The sequence below is a fragment of the Meles meles genome, chromosome 6 (genome assembly GCF_922984935.1).
Source record: "Meles meles chromosome 6, mMelMel3.1 paternal haplotype, whole genome shotgun sequence".
NCBI classification, from domain to species: Eukaryota; Metazoa; Chordata; class Mammalia; order Carnivora; family Mustelidae; genus Meles; species Meles meles.
This window is the reverse complement of record NC_060071.1, coordinates 102,096,644-102,122,869: the sequence shown is the minus strand read 5'-3', so window position 1 is coordinate 102,122,869 and position 26,226 is coordinate 102,096,644. Positions and strand designations below refer to the sequence as shown.

At 42.5% G+C, this 26,226-nt stretch overlaps 1 pseudogene; it reads right to left on the bottom strand.

Annotated features, from left to right (window-relative positions):
- Positions 1–2,779: 2,779 nt before the first annotated feature.
- LOC123943651 lies at positions 2,780–4,596 on the bottom strand (annotated as a pseudogene).
- Between the last annotated feature and the right edge of the window lie 21,630 nt (positions 4,597–26,226).

Below are 26,226 nucleotides of genomic sequence, written 5' to 3'. Positions count from 1 at the left end.
AAAGTGCTCCCTTCCTTTCTACTTCTCCTGCAAGTGAAACTCATTCCTCTTCCTTCCTTTGGAGAAGGATGACCCAGGCCCGGGAGTTAGTCCTACTCAAAGGTTTTCCTTTCCCAGCTCACTTCTTAGGCTCTTCAGGATCAGACCCAGGCTAGAGCATGGTGTGTGGGAAAATCTCACTCCACATTTGTGGGACAACCTGATCCCCTGGACAGTCTGTGGGAGTGGTCCAAAGAGGCTTTCACAAGCACATCCTTTCTTTGATGTCTTCAGCAACATGCTGAAAAATTCATGCAATTAAAAATTTAAAAACCTGTGATATTTTTCTATCATTTTAATATTTATATATTAAATTAGTAAAACATTACTTCCTCTCCAGTCTTCAAGCACATTTGATACTCAAGTTTTATACTGTGCTGCTGAACCCTTTGTGACTCTCTTATGTGAACCTCCAGGAATTATATCTAAAATAGTTGGAGAAGTAAAGAATCTAAAAAAAAATTGAACTAGATGTCAGAGAATGTGGCTGTGGGATGGTTATCTACTTCTGGGCCATGCGTCTGTGGGTCTCTCTCTGGACCTTTGTTTCCTCATCTGTGAAATGGGGAGGTTGGACTGGAGGCTCTCTTTGTTTCCTCATGAGCATTTTTCTCTCCTGAATGACCCACATTTTGTCTCAACATTCTGCTTCATTTCACACAAAGTCATAGCCACACTGTGATCTCTATGGACCTCCTTTTATTATATGCAATATTCATGCCTAAAAGATATTAGTCTAACCTGTGGGGTTGTTGGAAGTCATCAAGTGTAAAGTTATTGGGAAACTCTTTGCATGAAATAGAGAATAAAATAAAGTCATGTTAATTAATTTTATGCCTGTTTGATTCCAGTTCCACCCTGGCCTTTTCATTCGAACATGCCATGTATTTGTGTATGAAGTGCATCTGAACACTGTGCAGTTCGGTTTGTCAGATTATGTTCTTGGCTCAAAGTCTGTTCCAGGCATAACGCTTATAGAAATCAAAACAATTAATTAAAAAGAAGAATTGTTTTGACTATTACTTTTAGAAGAGGAATGTGAAAACCCACAGTGGCTGGAGGTGTTTGGAAGAAGCATGCATGCACGTCTAAAATACTGCTCTGGGTCTTTTATGGGACAGGAGACGATAGAGCGTTTTAAAATGATTGTTTTGGGATTTAGGGATTTATTTTTATCCTTGGCGTAGAGTTCAGTTATTTTTCAGAGGGACAGAAGTCCTGAGGTGGAGTAGTCACTCCTTTTATAAGGTATTACTCCATCTGGCATGGGATAATCCTTAATTTACTCACAAGGTTTGGATGCCAGGTCCACGGGGAAAGAACTTGGGGAATGTGTATTTTTTTGGGGGGGGGATATGTATTTTAAAAATTGGGCCTCAGAGCAAAGACCCTGGACCTGGAGAGAAAGATTTTGGCAAAGGTTTTCTAGCCAAGGAAAGAGTAAAACGATCCACAGAGACAAATGGGTGGTTGCTTTTAGGGCGTTCTTACTGTATGATCTGTTTTATGAGCAGAACATGTGCTTTCTGAGAACCTGGCTGTTTGGTATTTAGCAGGGGACAGTCCTGCTCAGATAAGCCTGAAGCATCCTAGCTCTCCAATCCCCTAGCCTGCCATTTCCCCCAGGGATCTCTGGTCACTAGCAACAATGCTAGTTCCCAAACAAAACCATTTGATGTGTTCTTGTGTTCCTTTGTTCTTTGCCCGGCTAGTCAAATCCCACCTACCCTTCAACGTGAGCTCTAGCATCTACCTCTGCAGGAATTCTTTGCTGGTGGCATCTCTGCCCCAGGGGGAGTGGGATGTCTGCCTGCTATGGGCTGACCTCCTCTCTTCCCTCCTCTTACATGGATTGTGATTTTGGGTTTTGTCTCTTCTGCTGCTGGACTGGCCATGGTGGGCTAGGAGGCAGGGACTAGGCTATGTTCATGGTTGTTTCCCCATTCTGGTCTCAGGCTTAATAAATGTTTTTGCAAATGACTAGTGAATGTCGTACCTACCTAGATTGCTTTGTCTTTAGCCTCCTCAGAATCAATCCAATAGGCTGCATGGGGTAGTGGTTTGAGTGCATGGGCTGTGAAGCCAGTGTGCTGGTTGGAATCCTGCATTACTACTTACTAGCTGTGAGACTGTTCTCAGCCTCAGTTTCCTCATCTGTAAAATAGGGATCATAAGAGTATGTGCTTCATAGAGTTGTTATGAGGATTAAATGAGTTAATATTTGTTAAGTCCTTAGAATAGTGTTTGACCTGTGCTGAAGGTGCATTTAAAAAAAAGATTTATTTATTTATTTGAGAGAGAGAGAGTGGGAGGAGGGGCAGAGGGAGAGAATCTGAAACAGACTCCCCTCAGACCACGGAGTCTGACATAGGACCCAATCTCATGACCTGAGATGAAACCAAGAGTTGGATGCTTAACTAACTGAACCACCCAGGCACCCCTGAAGATGTGTTGTTTTATTTATTTATTTTTATTCTTATTTTTATTTATTTATTTTTTTTACTGTGTCCCAGGCTTCTTTATTTAAGAAAGTGGTGTGGGGATTAAAAAAAGAGCATCCTTGAACTTCACCTTCCTTCCAACCAGTCCCCCCAAACTCCCTGCCCCCACACCCTTTGTGTTCCCAAATCCTTTCTTAGTGAATGAAGAACTTAATCCCAAAGCCCTGGTACAAACCCAGGTTCTCTTTCCCGCACTCTCCCCCTTCCTTGGGCCCCCACTCCTGGGAAGGGCCGGGACCTCAGTTTGAATGTACGGGAGAGCCCGGAGTGGTGACAGACACAGAGGGGAAGCCTTCACCCTCAGGGAAAGGGACTGAGGAGTACAGCGTAGTGAAGTGAGGGCCCCCATAGCCTGGGGCACCAAAATGGGGCCCTGGTGCCAGAGGAAAGGATATTGGTGCCCCTGAGAAAGGGGACCCAGCAGCCTCAAAATCCTCTCGTTGCGAATAGTCACTGCTTGACCGTTTGCCCTTCTGCCGACAATTGCAGAACCACACTTGGACCACGTCCTTCTCAAGGCCGAGCACTGGGCAGTGTGGCTGACCTGCTGCAGGGTGGGCTTTGGGCACTGCAGGAACGTGTTCTCCAGGTTGCCTCTCACCCGGTTCTCCATACTCGTTCCCTTTCTCTTTCGGGCCTGCACGAGGGTCTCTGCTTTGCATATCTCCATAGGTTTTAGTTGTTGTCAGCGTCCTCCACCCACTTCCGCAGCAGGGGCCCAGGCTTACACATGTTCTTGAAACTGAGCTGCAGAGCCTCCGAATGGCAAATGGTGGTTTGGCTGAACACCTCCCCAAAGAGGTGTTCCCCAAAGAGAAACCCCAGGGTGAGCCCCACATCGGCCTGAGTATATCCCAGGGTGATCCTCTTCTACTTCTGGAGCTTGGCAAACTGTTCCAGGTCTTTCCACAGAGCTTTGATGTCTTGTGACTCCTCGGGGTTTTGCTCCGGCTTCTCATCGTCTGGCTTCACAGCCCCAGGAGGGCTGAAGGTGAATTTTTAATAAATAAAATAATTTTGTGGAATCTGAGCCAACACTATAGACAGAAGGGTGATAACTGTGGGTTCAGTCCCCTGATTATATGGGGAATGGCCTTTGCTGTTGGGCACCATGCAAATTTACACCCTATGTGAAGATGTTTATAGATGGCTCCAGAGTAAATCTCATTGTAGGAGTGACATCTTTGTCAACTGAAAAAAAAATACCACATACCTTCAGCTCGGGAAAATGAAACCCAATTTTGATGCCCCCTTCACCTATTTTTTAAAAAGACTTATTTATTTATTTTAGGGAGAAAGAGAGAGAGAGAATGCCAGTGGAGGGAGGGCTTGGGGAGGGAGAGGAGAGGCAGAGGGAGAGAGAGAATTTCAAGCAGACTTTGTGCTGAGTGCAGAGCCTGTCACGGGGCTAGATCTGAGATCATGACCTGAGCCTAAATCAAGAGCTGGCCACTTAACTGAGTGACCCAGGCACCCCTTCACCTATCTTTTTTAAAACTTTAGAACGTGCAGCTTTCGGGGCACCAGAGTGGCTCAGTGGGTTAAAGCCTCTGCTTTCGGCTCAGGTCATGATCCCAGGGTCCTGGGATCGAGCCCCGCATTGGGCTCTCTGCTCGGCAGGGAGCCTGCTTCCCCCTTTCTCTCTGCCTGCTTCTCTGCCTACTTGTGATCTCTGTCAAATAAATAAATAAAATATTTAAAAAAAAAAAAGTGCAGCTTTCATTTTGTTATATCACCACCGTGTTTCACACGGATTGTCTTCCTATTGCCCCCAGTTGCTCAACACAGCTTCTAAGCCTCAGGTGATCCGACTCTGTGTTCTTCCCACAGCCTCGTCTCTTGCCACTGTTTCCCTTATTTTTCCTTTTCATGACTGAAGTTCCAGATGGGACCTCCTTTTCATTCATGCAGGGCTCCTTCCAGACTCTCCTCAGTGGTTTCTCCATCTGTCTGTATGAACATACCTCCTTGGAAGCTTCACGTCTTCTGGGTTAGTGTAGGGCCCTTTGTTATCTGCTCCCTGATAACAAAGTTGCTTGCTAAGTAACCATCCCATGACACACAGAGCCTTGAGAGGGGGCACTTTTGGTACCACACTCGGTGTGCCCTTACTGTATCCTCTGTCACATGGCACTGCATCTTATTGCTTAATTGTCAGTTTTCTCCGCTAGATTATAAACTCCAAGGGGTCAGGGACCGAGCCTGTTTTGCTCACTGTTGTGTTCCTATTATTTTAAACAAAGCCTGGCAGGCAGTGGGCCCTCAATAAATACTGACTGAATGAGTGTATTTAATTTTAGGAATCAGAAGATTTTCAGTTTAACCCAATCCAGATTTCAGCTGCCTTGGTGTCCCCAACTCCTCCATTGGTTGCAATGAGATTGTCCATTAAGACTGAATGAAATTGGCTTCAGTCTCCATCCTCTTGTGGTGGGTCATCTCCTCTCTGCAGATCACTGGAAAATGGTTCCATTTATCCCAGGCATCTCCGCTGACATTTTGCAGTGTAACTCCAGTGCCTTCTGGCCTTTTCCATGCTGCAGACACCATTCTGATTCCAGTGGTACCCAAAGTGCCCCCTCTCAAGGCTCTGTGTGTCATGGGATGGTTACTTAGCAAGCAACTTAAAATGAAATATAACAGATCTCCATTTGGAGTGGTCCTATGTCTCTTCCTGACTCAGATTTTTCTTGTTCATCTTTTTTTTTGGACTTGGGTAGAAGGTTGTTGAGATGATTCTGGGTCCTTCTTTGTCTTCTGCCCTATTCCTAAATTCCCGTTAGTTTCTTATGTAGACCCAGCTTTGCTGTTTCATTGTCTGGCTTTTGTTTCCCCAGGTGCTGTCCCTAGGATTTTGTTTTCATTAGCTAACACGTCCGTAGCTTAGGGTCATGTTGAGAGGGTGGGCTCTAGGGCCAAACCACCTGGTTCCACACTGGGTGTGCAGCCTTCCCTGTGTTGCTTAACTTCTACCTGCCTCAGGTTCCTTATCTGGAAGACGGTCATTGGGATGACGTAAAATGATAATTGTTATATGGATCCAGTGGGTTAATACATATAAAATAGTTAGAAAAATGCCTGGCATATACTAGGTACCTACTAAATATTAACTTTTTTTTTTTAAATTAAGGTGTATGCATAATCAAGACAGGTTTCTTTTTGAGAGACTTCTTCAGAAAGCCATTTAAGCAATACTGCTTTTTCTTCTTTATACTAATTCCAAGTCACCTGTTAATTTTCTAAAATGTCCTCTATTGTCAAGCATATAGGACTGGCTAAGAGTGCCAGTTTAGAATCGGACTGGGCTTAGAACTTGGCTCTACTTGATTTCTTTCTTTTTTTCTTTTTAAGGATTTTATTTCTTTATTTGACAGAGATCACAAGTAGGCAGAGAGGCAGGCAGAGAGAGAGAGGAGGAAGCAGGCTCCCCGCAGAGCGGAAGAGCTTGATGTAGGGCTCGATCCCAGGACCCTGGAATCATGACCTGAGCTGAAGGCAGAGGCTTTAATCCACTGAGCCACCCAGGTGCCCCTCTACTTGATTTCTTTTTAATTTGATCCTCAGACATTACTGGAAGACTCGATCTTCTCATCTATCAAATTGGGACAATACTGCTGCCTAGAGTTTGTGTGTGGATCTGTCTGAAGATTAAAGGAGCTCATTCAATGTATCAGAAACAGTAGCTCAGAGTCCAGGATGTAATAAGTACTTCATAACTGTAAGTGATTACTGTTATATTAATTTCATTGTTACATTTTTTTAGCGCACCATTAAAATGGTACATGCCTTTCTGGAAGGCTAAAGAATTAAGTAGCCGCTAACTTCATCACACCCTGTGGTGTGAAATATTTTCTCATTCATTTAGAAGAGGGCATTTGTCTTGATGCTGCATGGAGCTCTTACAGAAGGGGCAAGGGAAGAGGCACGAAATACATTTTGTGAAAAGGACAATGGAATTTTCCCATTTGGCATCCCTAGCACTGGTGGAATTAGAAACTATTTAACAGAAAGCTTCTCCTTTCTCAAGGGGGCCATGGCTCTACCCAAGTAGAGCTTTCTACACTTCTTTGACTGGTTAGTGCATGGATGAATGTAAACTTGCTATCCAGCAGAGAGACTGATTGAGTGATACCCTAATGGAGCCATTGGCAAAGGATAAACCAAGATAGAAACAAAGCTGCTTTCCAAATAATGCTCAGAGCCTTTCTTGATACTTTCCATTATAATTCATTCCCATTAGAGGCACTTTGGACTGTTTTAAAGCTATTACATTATAATTTCAGAGCTGACTATAAATTTTAAAGAACACACACACACACACACACACACACACACACACACACACACAGTTTCTTAGCATTTCAAAGAAAATGGAAGGAAATGTAAGATTTGCCAACCAGAATCCAAATTTCAAAACCAGTGAGATGTTGAAATACTGCTCTGCATTTCATTGAACTCAATAGACAATACATTTCAGAAAAAAATCAAACTTTAAATAATCATTCCTGTGCTGATTGTATAAACACATATATCAAAGAGGGTAGAGAATCAAAGATCCAAAGAAGAGAAGGCCCTTTCAAGAATCAAATGATCCTGAATTTAGTTTGAATCTCCAGCTAAGATGTATTAAAAAAAATGTGAACAGTTGTTTCCTTGTTCAGGTGGCAGTTAAGTTATATGACAAGGCATTAGAACAGTACAAAGAACAATGTATCTACTACTAAAAGCAAGCGCCTAATATGTTATTCAGTGGCACTAATTCTTCTATATCTGGGCCAGCCAAGGCAAAAAAAAAAAAAAAAAAAGTCTGGGTTAGTCAAATGAAGGCCCCTGCCAAGAGTTTTAAGACACAAGATTTACTAGGTAATAAAGTTTATGTAGTTATACCAAACGGGCCACTTTGCAGACAATCTGTATCTTAGGCACATTGCAGAATTAATTTTTTTCCTTTTAATAAACATTCCTCACATTTAGATTTGTTGATAGTTTTAATTAAAATAATGTTGGCTTCTAGTACTTTCTTTCTAAGTCAGTCATAACTTCAGGCAGCTTTGGACTAGAGCGGGGGAAGGAAGTACATGGATGAAATAGAACCACATTCTTCATTCTGCTGCCAGATGGTATCACCATGCTTCCTTAGGCTAGAGGAAAATGTCTTCCTCCTCACCACCAACGCCCTATGCCAGGATCAAGGAACCCCATGATCAACTCCAGACCATTTCTGGGCAAAGAGCCAATTTCCCCTGACTTTCACTGTGGTCCCAGATGTAGTGTTGAATCTTGTTATAGCAGGAAATAGTGGCTGAAGTTTCAAACCCCAAATCCTTGATCTATAGGTGGAAGGTGCTAGAAAGAACTTTCTCATTGTACAAATGAGAAAGCTGAGGCCCAGAGAAGGCCGTCCCCTGGTCACAGGATATGTTCGAGTGGAACAAGAATCCGAGTCTTCTTCACCCTCAGCTTCCTGCCATTTTGGAGGCACAGGTCCTGTGGTTGTGTTTATCTACTTGGCTCATCATGTGGTGAAGAGCAGCTACATTGTTTGGCCGGTGATGGGCTCTATGCAGCCAGTATGACTGACTGACTGACATCCTTCTCTTCTACACAGGAACACCCGAGTTTATTAATCCAGGCACCTGTGTTACCTGGATGGCATTGTAGTGCCATCTTTGAATGCTACAAAATTTTGGGGGCTATTTTGTAAGAACAGTTTAATGTTGGGAGAGATTATGGACATGTGCAGCATCAAGGGGGTGAGGGCTTCAATTTCTGTCCTACACTCTTCCTGTGAGAACATTTGTGAAGCTGGTGCTTCCCAAGTAGGAGCTTGTCTCCCAGTGGGTCCCGTAGGCCAGGTTCTGTGGTTGGTGTGGCTTGAATATTGTCAGTTATCTGTTTCTTAAAACACCCCAGGTGCTGGTACCCCTGAAAGCCCCATGGTCCTGGTAGTACTCCTCCCATGGACTGACCCTGGGATTCTGCCCCAGACATCTGTCCCTTCTCATGTCAGTCACAGCTCAGTGACACAGTGGAGTACTGTTGCTTCAGCTGATCAGCTTTTTGCTTCTCTTGCTAACTTCTTAAACATGGAGGGTGAGTGAGCCCCATGCTTGCAACACCCTTTTAGTTCTCTGTTTCTATATCCGGCCTAATTGACATTGGGATTGGGGTCAAACGGTGGTCATGCCTCCGGGTCTTGTAACAGACACATTACTGCTTCTGCTTACATTCATCTTCCTGGGATCCTCCTCAGAGTTTCCCACCAGAAGTATCCTGTCTGGCCTTCCCCTCATCCTGCCGGGGATCCCTGATCTTGTTGGAATTTCTTCACTCAGCTCTTTTCTTTAATCCTTTTCTCACATAAACCATGTTTTATATGGACTCCACTACAACTTTCCAGTATATGTAGATACACAGGTGTGCTTTTATCTTCATAACAATCCTGTGAGATAGACCTGTTTATTCTCCTTTATAGATGAGGAAACTGGGTTTTAAGAGATTAAATCATTGCCAGTAATTGGTGGATGTGGCATTTAGACCTAAGTACACTATACCAGTAGTGTACTGGCCTCTAGTACACTATACCAGTCTCATCTGGCTTGAACTGTTTTCAGACTCTTGTTGTAGAAGTTAAGGAGGTTCAGTGACTGTTAGTACCAAAGCCAAGACAGGAGCAGCCAGGGGACCAGGCTTATTCCCAAACTTAAGTTTTCATATCTTTGTAATCGCTTACATAATTTGCTGCTTCCTTTTGCATTCCCACTTTCTACAAACATCTTTGGTAATATAGTAGGTCTGTTATTTTTCTTTTGACTCCTCTGATTCTACTGTCGGTTGGGTATCTTGTCCTTCACATGAGGGGGCTGGTGGATGGAAAAGGAACCCAGCAGAAGTATAAAGACGTAAATATGCCTTTTCACTTGGGCTACCTTTGGGTATCATGAGAAAACTCACATGTTCAGGTTTTAGAGACAGGCTAGGAAGAATAGCATTCTTTAGTATCTTTTGAAAAATTTTTGAGAATGGATTTTGTGTAATCTGAGAGCAGTCTTCCTAGCATAGAAGTAAAGAATTTATTCCATTTGTATCTATTATTTTAATTTTTAGTGAATCTGGATATTGTATGGATCATCTTTGATTTGAAACTCTGTTCTGAAGAGGCTTATGTTGAAGACTCTTCCATATCGAAGGAGACAAGTGGATGAGGAATGTGGTGATGCCATGTCTTCAGCTCCTGTAGCAAGACTTTTGTATTGCTTTGGGAGTGTGAAGCTGGAAGGTGTTTTTAGATACAGAAATATTATAGGTTAGGGGACATTTTGTTGGCTTTGGGGATAGTAAAATAGAAAGTTTGGGACTTAGAATCATCCCTCTGAGTGTCTGAGACTTACAGTAGCTATAACCAGAGAACTTCAGTCTGGTTTGAGAGACGTCAGGCTGAGTAGAAGTTTCCTCTGATGTTAGTAACTTAATACCAACTCAGCTTACTGAGACAATATGATCACTGCCAAACCACTATTTTATCCTAAATGAAGGGAGTAAGTGTGCAGTCAAAGAGCACTGACTCTGAAGTCTCCAGATGTACATATATTCTGATTTCTCTGGTGCATGTTCTGATGATATTTAGTCAAACTTCCCAGAAGATGCCTTTCTGTTTCATCCGTGTTTAATGAGAATACTTGGCTGTACTTGCTGAAAGAAGGCTAAGGGTAGGAATATACTAATTTACTCTGAATGGCAATTAGGGAGACCTATCACTATTTTCATCATGGGCTCTGTCATCTGTCAATTTATCAAATATGAAAAAATAAAATGTGATTGGTACACAGCCCCTAATGGAAAAAGTGGAATTCTCAAATTTGTAACATTTTTTAAAATTTTATTTATTTATTTTATTTGTTTATTTTCAGCGTAACAGTGTTCATTGTTTTTGCACCACACCCAGTGCTCCATACAGTACGTGCCCTCCGTATTACCCACCACCTGGTTCCTCAACCTCCCACCCCACCGCCCCTTCAAAACCCTCTGGTTGTTTTTCAGAGTCCATAGTCTCTCATGGTTCATCTCCCCTTCTAGTTTCCCTCAGCTCCCTCTCCTCTCCATATCCCCATGTCCTCCGTGTTCTTTGTTATGCTCCACAAGTAAGTGAGACCATATGGTACTTGACTCTCTCTGCTTGACTTATTTCGCTCAGCATAATCTCTTCCAGTCCCGTCCATGTTGCTGCAAAAGTTGGGTATTCATCCTTTCTGATGGAGGCATAATACTCCATCGTGTATATGGACCACATCTTCCTTATCCATTCATCCATTGAAGGGCATCTTGGTTCTTTCCACAGTTTGGCGACCGTGGCCATTGCTGCAATAAACATTGGAGTACAGATGGCTCTTCTTTTCACTACATCTGTATCCTTGGGGTAAATACCCAGCAGTGCAATTGCAGGGTCATAGGGAAGCTCTATTTTTAATTTCTTGAGGAATCTCCACACTGTTCTCCAAAGTGGCTGCACCAACTTGCATTCCCACCAACAGTGTAAGAGGGTTCCCCTTTCTCCACATCCTCTCCAACACGCGTTGTTTCCTGTCTTGCTAATTTTGGCCATTCTAACTGGTGTAAGGTGGTATCTCAATGTGGTTTTAATTTGAATCTCCCTGATGGCTAGTGATGATGAACATTTTTTCATGTGTCTGATAGCCATTTGTATGTCTTCGTTGGAGAAGTGTCTGTTCATATCTTCTGCTTTGTAACATTTTAATTTGTATCATGAACCTCAGGGGGAGCTGCTACTTGCAATTCTGTGAGTTTAGTTGGCTTTTGAGGAGAGTGAATGCAACCAGGAATTTTCACATTACATAACCAATTATGCAGAAACCTCACTGAATCTAAAATCTAACTGGGGCTGCTTCTGTTTACTCTTTCATCATTGCAAGAATCTAAGTTTTAGAATTCACAATATATGCTGATAATTTGATTATGGAATTTCCTGGAAAGGAAGATCTATTCCAATAGCAGTGTTGAAAAAAAAAATAAACCTCAAGCCTATATAAATTGTGCAATGCTGGGCTTGAGTTTGTATCATTTTTAAAAAAAATTTTTTTTTAAATTTATTTATTTGACAGACAGAGATCACAAGTAGGCAGAGAGGCAGGCAGAGAGAGAGAGGGGAAGCAGGACCCCCGCTTAGCAGAGAGCCCGATGTGGGGCTCAATCCCAGGACCCTGAGACCATGACCCGAGCCGAAGGCAGAGGCTTAACCCACTGAGCCACCCAGGCACCCCGAGTTTGTATCATTTTGAAGAAATAAATAGCCTTAGCTCCAGGTGCTTCTGTCTAATCGAATCGATGGTGACTCCCTCTGTGAGGTGGAATGTCAGTATTCTCAACTTAGCCTGTCAATCTTTCCCATCCACTCCTCTCCCCCACCCAAACCTGGGGAAGATCTGAGACCAATCACTTATGTTTGTTCACTATATTTTCATTCTAGTGCTACTTCAACAGGGCATTTATAAGTTAAACCTTTCCTTTTCTGCTTAGGGGAATCCTCTGTCTCTTGTTTTAACCAAGTTTCTGACAAAGAATTGTGCTTAGGAATTTACTCTGTTCATTAACAGAAGCAGTAGTATTCTGCCACAGTAGACCATCAAATTATGTAATTGTCTGATGTCTCTAGCAAAATAATACCAGCCCACATATTGGCTTCCTAATTATGGTTGTAATCATTCTAAATGAAGGGACCAAGACTCTCTTTTGGCAGGTTGGTTTGGTACTGGCTTAATATTCCTTAATGATCGTACAGTTCATAACTTCTATAATTTATAAACTAGTATGTTGTCTATTTTTTCTCCAACTTTTTTTTGTGTATCTATTTGGAATATCTAGTCACTACACATTCATTCTTCATTCATTCATTCATTCATTCATGTGACTCCATACCAGCAACTGAATACCGTATGCAGAGAACTGCAAATGAAACCCAGTCTATTTCTAACAGAAACTCTCTAGAATGCTAGAAGAAACTCACATTATTTTTTTTTAATCTTACTTATTTATTTGTCAGAGAGAGAGAGAGAGAGAAAGATAAAGACAGAGAGAAAGAGGGAGCACAAGCAGGGAGAGTGTCAGGCAGAGGGAGAAGCATGCTCCCCACGGAGCAAGGAGCTCGACATGGGACTCAATCCCAGGACCCTAGGATCATGACCTGAGCTGAAGGTAGATGCTTAACTGTCTGAGCCACTCATGCACCCTAGAACCTCACATTCTTATTGGCTTTAAAATAAAAGGGTTAGTTCTGAGTGGATGTGTTTGTTTTCTATTACTATTGTAACAGATTATCACTAATTTAGTGGACTAAACAGTACCAAGTCATTATTTTACAGTTCTGTAGTTCTGAAGTCTAACATGGGCCAAGATCAAGGTGTCACTGGGCCAAGATCAAAGAATTGGCAGCCCACCTGCCTTTCTGGAGATTCTAGAGGAGACTATGTTTCTTTGACTTTACTATCTTCTAGAGGCTGCCCGCATTCCTTGGCTGGTGTTCCTTCTGCCATTTTGAAAGCCAGCAATGGTGGGTGGAGTCTTCATGTTGCATCTCTCTGACCCTTCTTCTATGGTTGTATCTGTGTCTCTCTCACCAGTTAGGAATATGTCTCCACTTTTCAGAACTCATAAGATTAGATTGAGCCCAACCAAATAATTCAGGATAATCTCATTTCAAAGTCCTTAACTTCAGTGACAGCTCTTGTCTTCTAAGGTAACATATCACAGGTTCTGGCGAATAGGATAGGGACATCTTTGGGGCCATTATTCTGCCTGTCACAGAAGGGTATGGAAACATTATTCAACCCGTAGAGTCTTTTCAAGTACACACTAGATGAGGAAAAGTGCTATTTATGAAAGCAGTCTCATTATTTAATAAATAAAAGATAAAGCTATATTCTTTGCTAATTTACTGAAGGGCATCTTAACAGAGCTATTACATGTAGTTTTTGGCTCCTAGAGGGCAAAATGCTTTCCATTAGTACAACAGAAACATACTGAAGGACTAAAATATTAATAACAAAAGATTCAGTAAATGGAGAATAAAACAAGATCTACAGGCATACCAAATTCCAGGAAAACCCAGACAAATGTTCTGTATTGTATTTTACTTCTTAAGAGAGAAAATAGAACCCAGACAGCTTCATTGAATACAGAGCATTTCACATGAACAAAGAACAAATTTCCATTTTTTTTCAGCACACATACACAGACATCTTCTTTTTCTAAAATAATTTACTTTCTGGGTGAATCTTGGTCAACATGGAAGATACTGGGATGCTTCATTATCTTCCAACAAGCTGGATGAGAAAATTTTTGATTGCAGTTTCCTAATTGGTACACAGGGAAAATCTTGAAAACAGTGTCCCGTTTTCTGAGGAGTTAAAGGGTGTCTAGTGCAGAGATGATGGTGACGGAAAGGAAATGAAGTGAGGTTGTCCGTGTGAGGAAAGGGCAGTCGGTGGAGCTGTGGGGTGGTATACAGGACCAGGAGTCAGGCCTGACACAGAGCCATCACTGCCTTTTGTTTCAAATGTAATTTCAGGGCTTGTTCTGAAACAGTGAAGGAAAGGGGAAATGAAAGAGAAAATGGAAGGATGAAAGTGGACAAGTAGGAAGGGAAAAGAGAATGGAGTCGTGACATGGGTCCATTTGGGACAACAGAGGAAAAGTCCAATTTTGGATTTCAGTGATAACAGTTAGTGATAATAATCAGGATCCCTGACAGAGTGACCAGCCCTTTGTTGACTGTGTCATTTGTTTGGAGCATTTTAATTGTCCACATTCAGGGAAGCAGGCATTATTAGAATCCCCATTTTATAGATGACGAAACTGAGAGAGACAAAGAGAGAGAGAGACAAAGACAGAGATATTAAGCAACTTGCTTGAGGTCACACAGATCCTGGAACCAGGATTTTACATTCCATTTGGTTTATCTATTGTCTCTTGCCACCCCCGGAACGGCTTGGATTGGGGAAATATGGCACGTCAGCGGCAAATATCTGCTCCCTTGTTGGCCTCCCAAAGTTGTCCTGAGGGCTGGTGTGCTCCTGAAGTTTCCCTGATGTGGCTACTTTTGGGAATGGCTATCTCCTCAGTGGATAGCTGGTGTGTGTCTGTGTTTGGTTTGAGAAGCATAAGCTTGGGGGTGGGGAGCTGCAGGAGAACCTTCCCTTACCTGCTTCACTGAGGAGACCAGGCTGGGTTCTGGCGCATCCCTGGGGAATCAGGGCCTGCAGGGGCTCAGTGGGCATGGAACTGTGCTTCTTTCATGCCAGATTCTTAAGCTGGCTCTGCATCCCACCAGGTGCAAAGGGTCCCAGGGGAGTCAGAGTCTCATCCCCTCTGTTCATCCCATCCAGTGGGATGACTGGACCGGTGTTGGTCGGACTCTTTTCCCTGCCACGGTGGGCAGTTTCAAGCTCAAGGCTTAAAATGATGTCATCCCTGCTCATGCAGAGAGGGCATCCTCTGGGTTAAAAATATGTGCAGAGTGGATGTGTACAAATTTATTAGGTTTTTCATCCCTATAGGAATAAGAACGAGCTATGGAATCCAATGAGCTTGTTGGGCTTTTATTTTATTGTTTTTTTTTTTTTTTAATTTTAATTCCAGTATAGTTGACATACTGGAATTAGTTTCAGCTATATTAGTTTCAGGTATACAAGACAGTGATTCAGCAATTCTCTAGTTTACCCAGTGCTCATCAGGAGAAGGGCCGTCCTTAATCCCCCTCACCGATTTCATCCACCCCCTCCACCCTCCTCCCCTCAGGGAACCATCAGTTTGTTTTCTGTAGTCAAGAGTCTGTCGTTTTAGTTTGTCTCTGCTTTTCTTTCTTTGTTTGTTTTGTTTCTTAAAATTCTTGAGCTTGTTTATTAAACCAACAAATGTTTATTTATTTATATGGTGTGTACTCTAGAGTAAGTACCATTTTTGATCCTTTGAGAGACAGCGTGACGGGCACCTGGTGGGCATTAGAGGAATGTGGGTAGAATCCGCAGCAAGAAGTAAAAGAGACCTGGTTTCCACTTTTGCAAACTCCAAATCCCAGTTGGAAGAAGCTATACTTATGTGAAGGCAAAGAGGAGAATCGGATATATCAATGGGATAAACATCAGAAGGGACAGAGCCTTATAGAGTAGCAGCCCTCAGCAAAGACTTGGGGGAACGTGGGATGAATCAAGAGGAGCACTTGGGAGGAGATAGAGGAACAAATTGAGAACAAGTAGGAAGGGGACTGTCTGGACAGAGTTTCTGGGAAGACGTAGGCCTGGGTACCAATATGCTGCATCACAGGGAGGACAGAAGGAACACTGGAGGACCTGTGTGACACTTTGAAGTTGGTGGCGAGCTGACGATTTGGAGCTTCTTCTGGGGAGGGTGGCTGACAAGGACTGGGAGGGGATGTGGCTGGACAGGGGAAAAGGGCAAGCTTGCTGATGGCCCGACCACCTGAGGAGAGGCTGGCTCTGATCTGGGTGGTCTGGGGGAGTTAGGGGTACACTCAGACACTCAGCACACCCTTGTGGACTGAACTGAAGACAGATGCAAAAAAATCCATGAAATGAATCAGAAGAGGTTTTAAATCTGTAGTTCTCATTCAGAAGTATAACCCGGATGTCATTATCAAACATTGGATGTAGCTTTGTATGGGATCAGGGTTGCAAGGAGATGTATAACTTCAGAACTCATTCTAAAAAGCGGACACTCTCCTGAAGGGCCCTGTATTTTGGTGGCGGTAAGGGAGGCAAGGTGGCGATAGGAAAATAATTAGCTTTGGGGTCCCAGTATTCCCCCGCTCTCCTGTAGGGTCTATATGGAGGTCTCTGGTGTGGCTTTTATGAACAGGGAACCACCCGTGCGGCCTCCCGGAACAAGGGGGCAAACAGACAGGCTGTGGGAAGCAGCCCAAGACCTGAGCAGAAACCTACACATCAACCCTGGTGCAGAGAAGCTTTTGTTTTCCCAAGAGCATCAGGCCCTGCGTTTACTCTGTCTGGTAAACCCCGAAGGCCAGTTATTACAGACACCCTGCGAGGAAGCCACTCTGAAGGACTGTGTGGGGCCCATTAGCGCCTCAGCAGCGGCTCCCAGTGTGCCTGGGAACAGCAAGACAGCATTTCAGTGTCTCCACAGCACGAGAGCCGTTTTAATCTTGACTTGGCCTCTTCACGCTTCATTGTATTTAGAGCTGGGTGTGTTTCTGCCATTATTTGGCGATTTTCTTGCAAGCAAGCTATTTTATGAAAAATGCCTGATTATTGCTGCCAGAAAAAAAAATAATATCCAACAATTTGCTTTAAAGGATATAGTCTTAAAAGCGAGTGTTATTCAGACAAATGCAAATAATTTTGACAATTACTCTGCACTTAATCACCATGAAATTGGGTCCTCCCCATGTCTCTTCTCGCACTCATTGTGCAATAATGGAGTGTTTTAGTGAAGTCAACACTGAACGGTCTTAGAGGGAAGGTATTTACCTTTCCCCCCACTGCATGTCTTATAAGAAGCCTGATCCGTTTCTGGGGAAACTAGTTGGCTATTAGAGTGACCCCAGGCAAATATTTATGCTGTTAGGTCCCAGCAGCTGACCAGTGGACATTGTACATTCCTTCTAAGCAGTGAGGCCAAGGGTGTCAAGCCTTTGGATGTAATGACTCCCTAAGCAGGTGTGTCGCGCACAGAGCGGGTCCCTGGCACCGAGTGCTGAATGCCTCCTTGATGACGATGAAAAGTTTGACTCTCAGTGAAGGCCATACAAAGGGACAAGACTCAGCAAGCTCAGGAGTGGCTCACGCATTGCTCATTCAGAGGCTGTTTGGTGCCTTTGAGAGGGATCCCGTGCTCACTGGTGTATGTGACATAAAGAAAGGTTCTCAACAGCTCTCTGGAGGGCTAAATGCCTGTTTCCTGCTGATAACCAAGGGAGTAAATCCACACCTCCTCAGGTACTCAGAGTAGACTCCCACAGCTAACTGTGAAGATCTGGGCAGTGTCTTCCCACCTGAACCAGTAGTAGATGGAAACTACCTAGAGGGATATTGTCATCATACAGCTTCTCTCCAAAGAAGAACTTCCAAAACCCTTTTATAGAGCAAGGGTGGATAAACCCATTATAGGGGACCACTGTTTTACCTGCATTATCTTGGGGAGTGGTGTCTTTGCTGGTAGAAGTACCAGCTGGGTCTTTGTTACTATAAGATTTCTGAATGGCTGAAATGAGGGGCTTAGATTTCCTCTTTCAGAGAGGAGATTCTTTTTTTTTTTTAAAGTTTTAATTTTTTTATTAACATATAATGTATTATTAGCCCCAGCAGTACAGGTCTGTGAATTGCCACGCTTACACACTTCACAGCACTCACCATATCACATACCTTCCCCAATGTCCATAACCCCACCACCCTCTCCCTAACCCCCCTCCCCCCAGCAACCCTCAGTTTATTTTGTGAGATTAAGAGTCTCTTATGGTTTTTCTTCCTCCCGTTCCCATCTTGTTTCATTTATTCCTTCCTTAACCCCCAAACCCCCCATGTTGCCTCTCAACTTCCTCATATCAGGGAGATCATATGATAATTGTCTTTCTCTGATTGACTTATTTGGCTAAGCATAATGCCCTCTAGTTCCATCCACATCATCGCAAATGCCAAGATTTCATTTCTTTTGATGGCTGCATAGTATTCCATTGTCAAAGAGGAGATTCTGTCCATAGCCCTCACTGAGTACCTAATAAGCCCAGGCATCATGAATGGCACTGTCCCCTGGTGAGTCTTTCCGGGAATGGACCGTGTGTGTGTGTGTGTGTGTGTGTGTGTGTGTGTGTGTGTGTGAGCTGTTTCTGGCCCGTCTCTCTCTGCTGGTATAAGGGCAGAGTGTCTTTGGACGAAACTGTAACACTCAGGAATCACTATGGATGTGGCCGAATGGGGCTGTGGATTTCTGTGTGCATGTTATCTTCTATGGCGTGGGTACAAAACAGCTCCTCTGTTGGCAAACTGTTTAGTTTCCTAGCAGCCCTTCGTTTGCTTTAGCAGGGTTGTTGTTGTTTTTGTTTATTTTAAAGTATGCTCTGAAGATGCTTGCATTAGACTCAACTGTTTGTCAAATATGGACCTGTTATCAGAAACTCTGGGAGCAGTCCCAGGGACTTGTAAGAAATACTCAGGTAACTTTTATGGACACTATAGTTTGAGAACCAGGAGCTTCAAGGATGCAATTAATTTCTTGGTCCAAGGTATGTGCTCTTTCACGGTCTCGCCCCTCCCATCTTTCTGGCCTTTTTCTCCAGGACTCAGAACTTCTCATGGTCCCCTCCCACCGCTGTAAGCTCTTGCTCCTGATCATCCTTCTACCTGCCACACTCTTTCTCCTTTCTGTACTGGACCAGTTCTTAACTGATCCTGCAGGATCCTGCTCAAACGTCAGTGTCCTTGTGATGTCTTCCCTGAGTCTGGCCGGAAGAGTTTCTCATTCCATCCCACCTGGTGCTCTCAGGCTGTGGGCGCCTCTGGGAAGTGCCTGGGTTTTGGCACAGTGGACGTCACCCTCAAACCCCCTCATGGTGGGGAGTATTGGCTCTACCAGCATGAGTCTGCTGGATATGTTAATAAATCGCTGATATAATTACTACTTTTTTCAAAGAAAACAGAATTTTTATGTTAGTTTGGTGTCCATTCTACTTGGAAGTTCTGAAAGCATAAAGTGTCTGAGAAAAAGGAGGACACGATGAGTTGTTTAGAGGACCTGGGCAACGGAGGAGTCCCGCAGCTGGGTGACATTTACAGAACCACTTTCTCCCTCTGTGCCTCCCTCCCTTCTTCCATTTGCTGTAATCAGTAATAACAGGTCTTGGGTAGTGAAGGCACCAAGAGGAAGCATTGAATGAGTGCTAGTTGCACAAATTAGAACAACAAGGATAACAGAGAATTGCAAGCACAAAACCTTAGCGTGGACTCGGAGGGGAAAAAGAAGGGCCATGATCTTAAGTTCTCTCGAAAAGAAGGGTCATGGTACAAGTGTCCTTCTCAATGCACCTCAAGCATGATGTCTTGTGACTTAGAGGAATTTATTGCATCTATGAGTGTTCAGAATCAACTCCATGTGTCAGTTCATTACTGGTTTCATCTAGAACAGGGGTCTTCACAAGGAGCCAAGGATGAACCTTAAGAAAACTTTATGTCCTCAAGAGTACTTGCAGAATTTGGTATGAACCTATATGCATTTCCTGAGGAAATGTCCACTGTTCTCATCAGCTTTACAAGGGCCTAGAAACCTGACAAGATAAAAGCTTGGGTCTAGAACACCCCAACAGTGGAGCCCCATTCTTAACAGCCACAAGGAGAAGGGGCTCCAGAGCAGGTCTAAGAGTTTCAGTTCTGTCTTTGCTTGTTCACTCGCTGTGTGACTTCAGGCAAGTTACCTGTTTTTTCGGAGCCTCAGTTCCTTCAACTGCAAAATGGGTTGATAACTTTACCTACTTTAAAGAATGGTTGTGAGGATTAAATGAGTTAATGCCCATGATTTAGCAAGCATTCAGTAGATGTTAACTGTGTTCATAATAGTGCCATTGTTTTTATTGTTTTGTTATTATTATCTAGTGAGCTTTGAGTCCCTGACTGGCCTTTGTATGCTTTCCACCTTCCCAAATCTCTACTTCCTTTACCCCTCCAGGTACCTTATCATTTGGTCTCTAAGCTTAAGGACAGTAACTCCTGATTCTTGCCATGAAAGACCCATGATGTTCATGTATTTTTTTTTTTCAGACGGATGTCAGCTTTCCTTTTTTTTTTTTTTTTTTTTTAAAGATTTTATTTAACAGAGAGAGAGAAATCACAAGTAGGCAGAGAGGCAGGCAGAGAGAGAGGGGGAAGCAGGCCTCCCACTGAGCAGAGAGACTAATGTGGGGCTTGATCCCAGGAAGCTTGCCTTTTTAAAAAAGATTTTATTTGATAGAGAGAGACAGCAAGAGAGGGAACACAAGCAGGGGGAGCCATAGGCAGAGGGAGAATCAGGATCCCTGTCGAGAAGGGAGCCGGAAGCAAAACTCCATCCCAGGACCCTGGGATCATGACCCGAGCAGAAGGCAGACACTTAATGATTGAGCCACCCAGGCACCCCTTTAGTGTTCTTGTATTAACGAGATTCTTTAGTAGACAGTAATATTCAGATCTATTCCTACTTTCTTACTGTGAATCAGTGATGCCCTGAATTCTTCAGGGATGTGCTCTGCATAAATAATACTGTGCATAATTTTGCATTTTCTGCATAATTCTATTTTGCCGCATAACAATGTGTCCGTCATTTTTTCCCCCCTTTCTGTGCCCTGGAAAGAAAGAAAGTCATTTGGAATGGCTGGCAATCTCACAAGTGTTTGCTCGTTAACATTACATCGTTGAAACATTCCCCAGAGGTATGCTAATAGGCAACAAGCAAAACAACAATAAAGAAAATCAAGGGAGGAAAAAAATATACACTACTGCAAAACAGATTTGTAGCTTTCTGTGTTTCCCAGTCACTCTGCTGCTCAGCCTCCGAGCTGTTAATTGGAGGTAATTATGAAGTCGTGAACTATGAATGGCCCTGACTTGAAGCTGGGAACACAGAATGAGGCTATATTCAAATGCCGCATCGATCTGCGAAGAGTGATATGCTGTTTACCGTCTCAATGAGTTGTTTCCCCCATAGTTTTATGATTCTTCAGATAATATTTTTGGTAGTGGAGAAACCTAAAGAAAAATGGAGCAGACGAGGGCGTCGTCTTCATTAGCAGTTTAGGGAATTGAATAAAAATAAGATCTGTTTTCATTAGCGGAGACCTCAGGACAGAGGATTTTCATTTTGTTAATCTGGACCTGAATCTCACCACGAATAGTATGCAAACACTCTTTCAAGCAAAGGAGGAGGGTGCTCATAGCTGGGAGCCATAAGGAGAGCCAGGAAAAGAACCCACAGCTCTGAGTGTGAGGGGGCCATGGGGTCTCAGAGGAAGAGGCCATTTTGAGCAGTCCTTTAAACCTGTGCAGAATATTTTTGTATTACGGAAGTTTTGAACTTGGCCACGATGGTCTCTCTTGAAGAAACTGGATGTAATTTAGAAGAGGCAAAGATTCTGGAAAAAATGCTAACTGCTCTGATTTTCTTTTAACTGTTATTGTACTTTCTAAGGCCTGAAAAGTGTTCTTTAGACTGAGACCCCGAGAGAACATTTCCAACCATAAAATTGCTATAGGAACTATAGTCTCTAGGAGACTCGGTGCTTTTATGTTTTTTTAAAAGCGTTGAGATATTGGGTTCTAGAGGCAGAAGTTCAAGCTCCACCACTTAGTGACCACATAGCTTTATAGTGGCCATCAACCTTCAGTTGCCTTAATCTGTAAAAGGGATATAATAACAATGTTTTCTTCCTATCTCACTGAAATGTTCAGAGGGTCAAATAAGATCTTTCTGTGAAAGTGGTTTATAAACTGTAGTGTTCCATAATATTTAGCTTTTGATATAGACAGATTTCTCCTCCTTCTCCTCAGCTACACAAATTCTCATCCCATTGACATTACAACTGCTATTTTTTTTTTTTTTTTGGTGGCAGAAATGGTGTTAGACACTGAACATATATAGTCTAAGTCAATTCCTGAAATGATTCCTTTTTTTTTTTTTTTTAAAGATTTTATTTATGTATTTGACAGAGATCACAAGTAGGCAGAGAGGCAGGCAGAGAGAGAGGGGGAAGTGGGCTCCCTGCTGAGCAGAAAGCCAGATGCAGGGCTCAATCCCAGGACCCCGGGATCACAACCGGAGCCAAAGGCAGAGGCTTTAACCACTGAGCCACCCGGGCGCCCCACTTGAAACGATTCTATGAGACAGGCACCAATCAATGTTCCCCTACACAAACAAGGAAATCAAGACTTAGCAAAGTCAGTCACTTATTGAGGCCGCAAAGCTGGAATTGGGGGCCTGGGACAAGGGCAAATTCTCTGTCTGTGTTGATCAGTTACCTGGAAATTCATGTTTAACAGAAATAATAACACTTTAAGTTTAGTAGATATTTATTATAGTTCTGACAAAGAATTTCTAACTTTGGTTTAGTTATTTTTTGTGAAACAGATTACAAACAATGAACTCTGGCAAATAAGACATAATTTAGCATTGTAATTCCTCTATGATCAGTCAAGAAGCTTGTGAGATAGGAAGATTCTAGGATTCAGTCATTTGAGATTCTATTTAAGGGTATAAGAAGGGTGTTTAGGATCTGCCTTTTGAATGGATTCTCCCAGGGGTTCTCTCAGAGTATTGGGTTGTCTGGGGGACCACAGTGAAGAAACACTTAGAGTCTGGATGTTTGAAAGTTTTGGATGATGCTTTTTACTATTTCTATACAATTATTCTTGTTAAAGAACAGATGATGAGCCTTCTTAAGACTGTTTATATGCTGATTCAGTTGTGGCTCATTCTGAAAGTCATTACAAAAAATCAAACCTGTGCTTTTTTTTTTTTTCTCCTTTTCTATTGGCCTTGCAAGTAAGTGATACTTGTTATAAGACAAAAGTAATTAAAAAAAATTAGAAATTGTTTGAATGTTTGAGATGCAAAGTTATGTTAAGGAAATTTCCATTAGTTTTAAGAATCATTAACTAGTTTGTGTCATAAAAGGCATTATTGGAGGGAGGTTTGAAAGTTTTCCTTTTATGAGCAAAGGACATAAACAGATATTTCACAAAAGAAGAAATATGTAAGGAAGTGTCTTTAACTCCAATAATAATCAAATAAATATAACTTAGAGCAATAATATATTACTTTTTTAACCTAACAGATTGACAAATATTGAAAAATGACAATTAAAAGTGTAGGTAACCAGAGTGTAGGCGCTCTTTTAAACATTTTGCCTATACTAACTAATTTAATCAGCACAGTGACCTTTGTAGGTACACTATTATCATCCCCTTTTTACAGATGAGGAAACTGAGGCATATAGATGACAAGGGGGTCATCTCTACTGCTGATGAGAGTAAAAAGTGATATTAACTTTTTATTGGGTAATTTGACACTATGTCCAAGAACCTTGAAACACACACCCACTTGAATCCTGTAATTCCATTTCTAGGAATTTATCCTTGGAAACAATTAGAGCATCACACAAAAATCTTTGTACAAGAACGTTCTGGTAGCTTTATATTTTATACAAAAAAAAGGAAACAACCTAATGATCCAACAAAAGAGACATTAACCAAATTACTGATGGCTTACCCCCATGAGGGAACATCAGCAGCGATTAAAAATTGAGCTTTTCAAAGTCACTTAAAGGCATAGGAAAATGTTCACAGTAGAATGTTAAGTTAAAAAAAAAAAAAAAAGACTCGAAACCACATGAGCAAAACTTCTCCAATATAATAAAATCTTAATATAAAACAAATGCCTGATGGTTACCCTAAGACCTTTGTAGGCCATAAGCACTTTTAAAAATTAGATCAAATACACACAAAACCATCATTTTTGTTATGATCTAATGACGTTTCATTAATTGCTGCGCAGTCTCTTCAGGTTAAGGAAACATGGCATTTTTGGAGGGTCTGGGTCTGCTAATGAGTTTATTTTGGGTTTCTTTGACTCAACCCTGCTCCTCTGCTCATGGGCCTTGGATGGGGATGGAGCATCCCTTTGGTCTTGATGACCTGGAGGGGAGGGGCCAGAGGCACAGGGACAATGCACTGCTTTCCTGATGTTTCAGGGGTGGGCTTGTGCTTACCTATCTTGGCTTTGGCGTGGGCTTGCTAAGTAGATGTGGGTAAAAGGCAGACTGACAGGGTCCTGGGCTTATGCCTGCATGACTTCCCCCTCTCCCTTGACTCTGGTCCCAGAATTGTGGCACTGTGGAATCTGTAGGGGTGGCTCTTCTCACGTACACGTGAAGGAACTGAGGACCAGAAAGTTGGGTGATGGGCCCAAGGTCCTAGCTGGGACCCGGAGCTGGGCTCAGCTTCTTGCCTCCTAGACCAGGATACTTTGTATGACACCAAATGGATTCCCTCATCCTAAGATGAGAGGATGGCACTTGGCGACTTTCCTGGGAAAGCACTTCTGTCTCTGTAGGGAGGCTGCTTGGGCTCAGACTGTGCTGTGCCCAATGTGATGGTCTTGGGGGCAGGGGGGCTTTGGGAGGGGATTAGTTTACAAGTATGGAGCTTTGGGAGGGGATTAGTTTATGAGTGTGGAGCCCTCAGGAGTGGGATTCATGTACCTAAAAAGAGACCCCACAGAGATCCCTCCCCCTTCCGTGATGTGAGGAGAAAGGGAGAAATGGGCAGTCTGCCACCTGGAGAATGGCTTTCATGTTTCTCTGAATGTATGTTTCTTCTTTGTTAAAATAAGCTTGTAATACTTACGATGCATGATAGTGTTCTTGGATTTGCTAATAAAACAACCACTTGTATAGTGCTTGCTGTGTGCTAGGTGCTATTTTAAGCACTTTATGTATATTAAGTGATTTAATCAGCACAGTGACTTTATTAGGTACATATCATTATTATTCCCATTTTACAGATGAGGAAATTGAGGCACATTGAAGTTCATTATTCAGGGTCATACCTCTGGGCAGTTGTAGTACATGGATTTGAATCCAGGCAGTCTGGTTCAGGTACATACTTTATTCAGATACATACATATTTATTTATATATGATACTTTGCTGCCTCAAATCAAATCAAATCAAGTGGTTAATTAATGTGGAGCATCTAAGTACTTGCATTCTCAATGGGGGTGATATCTTCCTCATGCACTGGGATAAAAGGGAGTAAAAACTGATTCTTAGAGGGGTGAAAAAGTTTCATTTTTTTTGTATAGGAGTTTATGAAGATATTCATATAGTACATAAACAGATATAGGGTATGGTTGTGGTGGTAAAAATTAATGAGGGAGGGGAGTGATTAGAAAAAAATGTCTAAAAATGCTCCCTGGAGAGTAATGGTGAAGAAAGGCTGAGAAACATTAATCCAGTGCAATGCTAGGCTCACAGTAGGCTTTTCACAAGTCCTTCCTTCCTTCCCCCCAAGAAGGGGGCCGGTTGGTGTGTTCCCCTACCTGGGGAAGAGTTTTAGTCTGAGTTACCACAAAGGATCTAGGAGGCAGAGAGCCAGCCACTTGACTTCCACTGGGAAGAAGCAGCAAAGTCAGAGCCAGGGAACTAGGGCAGCTCACACACTGTTTTGAATGCACATTAAGCTTAGTTATTAAGCGGAATCTTTAAAAAAAATTATGCAAGATTTCAATGTCACAATCAGTCTGCTATTCAAGAATAGATGAATATTCAAACCTAACAAATACATGGGATAAATAATTTCTGCAATAAGTATAACATATCTCTTGGGTCCCAGGAATAAATGCAAAACAAGCAGTGTTCTATAGAGTATGGAAAAAACCAACCCAAATTCCAATGTATGTTTGAAGAAGAAATTATGTTATTTACATATAATGTCTCTTTATTTATCTATGCGTAAAAGCTTATCTTCACAATAAAAAAAATGAATGCAAAAACAGCCCGATTAAGTACCTCCCACTTTCCTTTTCTGTTTTGAGGGCTAATGCTTTAATTATTTTACTCTCCCGGTAGAGTTATTTACTTTACTTTTGTCTATCTGGCCACAGGAATCTTCTAAACGTTC